The sequence below is a fragment of the Schistocerca americana genome, unplaced genomic scaffold (genome assembly GCF_021461395.2).
Source record: "Schistocerca americana isolate TAMUIC-IGC-003095 unplaced genomic scaffold, iqSchAmer2.1 HiC_scaffold_640, whole genome shotgun sequence".
NCBI classification, from domain to species: domain Eukaryota; kingdom Metazoa; phylum Arthropoda; class Insecta; order Orthoptera; family Acrididae; genus Schistocerca; species Schistocerca americana.
The window spans coordinates 20,001-25,000 of record NW_025726391.1 but is presented as its reverse complement, the minus strand read 5'-3'; the positions used below and the strand labels follow the sequence as shown (position 1 = coordinate 25,000).

Below are 5,000 nucleotides of genomic sequence, written 5' to 3'. Positions count from 1 at the left end.
ATTATTCCATGCACACAGTATTCAGGCGGGCTTGCCTGCTTTAAGCACTCTAATTTGTTCAAAGTAAACGTGCCGGCCCACCGAGACACTCACTCAAGAGCACCCTGGTAGGATTGCAACGGGGTCCGCCTCGGGACGCACGAGCACGCACGAGGCGCGTCGCACGCCTTCAGCTCGCCCCACCGGCAGGACGTCCCACGATACATGCCAGTTAAACACCGACGGGCGGTGAACCAACAGCGTGGGACACAAATCCAACTACGAGCTTTTTAACCGCAACAACTTTAATATACGCTATTGGAGCTGGAATTACCGCGGCTGCTGGCACCAGACTTGCCCTCCAATAGATACTCGTTAAAGGATTTAAAGTGTACTCATTCCGATTACGGGGCCTCGGATGAGTCCCGTATCGTTATTTTTCGTCACTACCTCCCCGTGCCGGGAGTGGGTAATTTGCGCGCCTGCTGCCTTCCTTGGATGTGGTAGCCGTTTCTCAGGCTCCCTCTCCGGAATCGAACCCTGATTCCCCGTTACCCGTTACAACCATGGTAGGCGCAGAACCTACCATCGACAGTTGATAAGGCAGACATTTGAAAGATGCGTCGCCGGTACGAGGACCGTGCGATCAGCCCAAAGTTATTCAGAGTCACCAAGGCAAACGGACCGGACGAGCCGACCGATTGGTTTTGATCTAATAAAAGCGTCCCTTCCATCTCTGGTCGGGACTCTGTTTGCATGTATTAGCTCTAGAATTACCACAGTTATCCAAGTAACGTGGGTACGATCTAAGGAACCATAACTGATTTAATGAGCCATTCGCGGTTTCACCTTAATGCGGCTTGTACTGAGACATGCATGGCTTAATCTTTGAGACAAGCATATGACTACTGGCAGGATCAACCAGGGAGCTGCGTCAACTAGAGCTGAGCAGCCGGCCGCCCGGGAGTGTGTCCCGGGGGCCCGCGCGAACACGCAAGCGTCCGCTCAATTATTCTGCAAACAGGAGGAGGCTGAGCTCCCCTGCACAATACACCTCGAAACCCTCTCAGGTCCCGGCGGCGCGCAGCGCCGTCCTAAGTACTTGGTCGGGTTCGAGAGAGGCGCAATCGCCCGGAGTTTGGCGAGTAGACGCTTTAGGTGCGACCACCCGTGCTCCCAACTGAGCTTGCCGCTGCCGACAGAGGCCCGGGAGCGTGCTGTCGTGGCATTGCCGGCGGGAGACAACACGCGCCACCTACGGTGGCCGGCAGCTCCAACGCCAGCGCCACAGAAGGACAAAAGCCCCACTTGGGTGCCGAAGCGAACTCTCCCAGCACAGCGCACGCGCCAACACGTCCGCACAGCTGCGATACAAACCACCTGCGAGAACCGCAGAGGCGACCGAGCAGCAGACGGCGTCGCGGCGCCGAGCGCCGGGCGGCGGCGCATCCTCAGCGCACACAGTCCTCAATCGGACCAGCACACTGCAGATGTCCACCGCGCTTCGCACCGGGCCCGCGAGGACCTACTTTGGCCGCACGGCGCCGCGTGCAGGGTGCGCCGGCGCGCAGCTGCGCCGCCTGCCGCCTCCGTCGGCCGGCGCGCCTGCCACTGGCCGCCCCCACCAGCCGGCTGTAGCGCGTGCGCCCACGCACCGCGCGGCCAGCACGCCGGGAGGCCCCCCCTCACCGGCCGGGGACGGTCCCACCCAGCCACCGCCGCGTATCGCTTCACACCCACATGCCATTCACGTTCGTGGGCATGGTGGGTATCGCTGAAACAACCGGTTGGTAGCTCAACCGATCGTCGCCATCACTGATTCACCTCTAGCGAGAACAACCGCACCACAACCGTTTACCAGTTGTTCATTTGCGTAACGTCACCAGCAAACGTAGACGTCCATCGCCATTTGCAAATTCAACGATTGTTGCATGCCTGTGTCAGGTGTCACGACACACTATGTCTGCCCACATACACGCAACAACATGTGCACGCTTCGCGAACACGTGGAAGGTGGCCCCCGTACGTATGCGATGTCCATTGCGCGAACGACTGTCAACCGGCCTCTGTCGCATGTCGCAGATGTGGAACGCAGTGCACCATGCTATCACGGTGTGTGAGAAGAGACGACTACGTCTGACAACACGCGCCACTACATCAACAGACGGCTCATGCTGATCGCCATCCACGGCATACCATACTGCAATCCAGCTCTTATAGGGAGACGACACGTAGCTGAGTGCACAATATTTGGACCGTATGGTTCGCCGTTGTTGGCGCAGTCGTGGTACGGTCACACATGTACCACGATGTATCATTCAGTACATGAGGACCAATGTGCAGTACAGTGTGTGATTTGGACGTACAACATCAGCGGACAGTTGACACACGCCGTACCACAACGTAGGCTGTGCTTCGCCATGCAAATGCCAATGAACAACTGCGAAGGGCATTGAGCATGTACGTCCTGCTGCCATCCGCATTACAGTGTATAGCTGCAAGGTGTTTAACATGAAGCGATACTCTGGGGACCAGGCAGTGCGAGTAGCAAACTATATTGCGGGGGTTGCAGTTAGGCAACACCACACTAATTTAACGCGTCGTATGACAATTACAGAGCAGGTTAAGGCCCAACGTGTGTTGGGTTAAGGCCCAACGTGTGTTGGGTTAAGGCCCAACGTGTGTTGGGTTAAGGCCCAACGTGTGTTGGGTTAAGGCCCAACGTGTGTTGGGTTAAGGCCCAACGTGTGTTGGGTTAAGGCCCAACGTGTGTTGGGTTAAGGCCCAACGTGTGTTGGGTTAAGGCCCAACGTGTGTTGGGTTAAGGCCCAACGTGTGTTGGGTTAAGGCCCAACGTGTGTTGGGTTAAGGCCCAACGTGTGTTGGGTTAAGGCCCAACGTGTGTTGGGTTAAGGCCCAACGTGTGTTGGGTTAAGGCCCAACGTGTGTTGGGTTAAGGCCCAACGTGTGTTGGGTTAAGGCCCAACGTGTGTTGGGTTAAGGCCCAACGTGTGTTGGGTTAAGGCCCAACGTGTGTTGGGTTAAGGCCCAACGTGTGTTGGGTTAAGGCGCAACGTGTGTTGGGTTAAGGCGCAACGTGGGTTACGTTAAGGCGCAACGTGGGTTACGTTAAGGCGCAACGTGGGTTACGTTAAGGCGCAACGTGGGTTACGTTAAGGCGCAACGTGGGTTACGTTAAGGCGCAACGTGGGTTACGTTAAGGCGCAACGTGGGTTACGTTAAGGCCCAATATAGGTTAGGTTAAGGCCCAATATAGGTTAGGTTAAGGCCCAATATAGGTTAGGTTAAGGCCCAATATAGGTTAGGTTAAGGCCCAATATAGGTTAGGTTAAGGTACAATATAGGTTAGGTTAAGGTACAATATAGGTTAGGTTAAGGTACAATATAGGTTAGGTTAAGGTACAATATGGGTTAGGTTAAGGTACAATATGGGTTAGGTTAAGGCGCAATATGGGTTAGGTTAAGGCGCAATATGGGTTAGGTTAAGGCGCAATATGGGTTAGGTTAAGGCGCAATATGGGTTAGGTTAAGGCGCAATATGGGTTAGGTTAAGGCGCAATATGGGTTAGGTTAAGGCGCAATATGGGTTAGGTTAAGGCGCAATATGGGTTAGGTTAAGGCGCAATATGGGTTAGGTTAAGGCGCAATATGGGTTAGGTTAAGGCGCAATATGGGTTAGGTTAAGGTACAATATAGGTTAGGTTAAGGTACAATATAGGTTAGGTTAAGGTACAATATAGGTTAGGTTAAGGTACAATATGGGTTAGGTTAAGGTACAATATAGGTTAGGTTAAGGCACAATATGGGTTAGGTTAAGGCGCAATATGGGTTAGGTTAAGGCGCAATATGGGTTAGGTTAAGGCGCAATATGGGTTAGGTTAAGGCGCAACGTGGGTTACGTTAAGGCGCAACGTGGGTTACGTTAAGGCGCAACGTGGGTTACGTTAAGGCGCAACGTGGGTTACGTTAAGGCGCAACGTGGGTTACGTTAAGGCGCAACGTGGGTTACGTTAAGGCCCAATATAGGTTAGGTTAAGGCCCAATATAGGTTAGGTTAAGGCCCAATATAGGTTAGGTTAAGGCCCAATATAGGTTAGGTTAAGGCCCAATATAGGTTAGGTTAAGGTACAATATAGGTTAGGTTAAGGTACAATATAGGTTAGGTTAAGGTACAATATGGGTTAGGTTAAGGCGCAATATGGGTTAGGTTAAGGCGCAATATGGGTTAGGTTAAGGCGCAATATGGGTTAGGTTAAGGCGCAACGTGGGTTACGTTAAGGCGCAACGTGGGTTACGTTAAGGCGCAACGTGGGTTACGTTAAGGCGCAACGTGGGTTACGTTAAGGCGCAACGTGGGTTACGTTAAGGCCCAATATAGGTTAGGTTAAGGCCCAATATAGGTTAGGTTAAGGCCCAATATAGGTTAGGTTAAGGCCCAATATAGGTTAGGTTAAGGCCCAATATAGGTTAGGTTAAGGTACAATATAGGTTAGGTTAAGGTACAATATAGGTTAGGTTAAGGTACAATATGGGTTAGGTTAAGGTACAATATGGGTTAGGTTAAGGTACAATATAGGTTAGGTTAAGGCGCAACGTGGGTTACGTTAAGGCCCAATATAGGTTAGGTTAAGGCCCAATATAGGTTAGGTTAAGGCCCAATATAGGTTAGGTTAAGGCCCAATATAGGTTAGGTTAAGGCCCAATATAGGTTAGGTTAAGGTACAATATAGGTTAGGTTAAGGTACAATATAGGTTAGGTTAAGGTACAATATGGGTTAGGTTAAGGTACAATATGGGTTAGGTTAAGGTACAATATAGGTTAGGTTAAGGCACAATATGGGTTAGGTTAAGGCGCAATATGGGTTAGGTTAAGGCGCAATATGGGTTAGGTTAAGGCGCAATATGGGTTAGGTTAAGGCGCAATATGGGTTAGGTTAAGGCACAATACGGGTTAGGTTAAGGCACAATACGGGTTAGGTTAAGGCACAATACGGGTTAGG

The 5,000-nt window shown here is 51.7% G+C and overlaps 1 non-coding gene across 1 annotated transcript in view; it reads right to left on the bottom strand.

Moving 5' to 3' along the window:
- LOC124588384 overlaps positions 1-907 on the bottom strand; it is a 1,910-nt gene extending 1,003 nt beyond the window's left edge. Inside the window, exon 1 of the ribosomal RNA XR_006975744.1 lies at positions 1-907. This exon is cut by the window's left edge and continues 1,003 nt beyond it. This is a non-coding gene — a ribosomal RNA (small subunit ribosomal RNA).
- Positions 908-5,000: the final 4,093 nt, after the last annotated feature.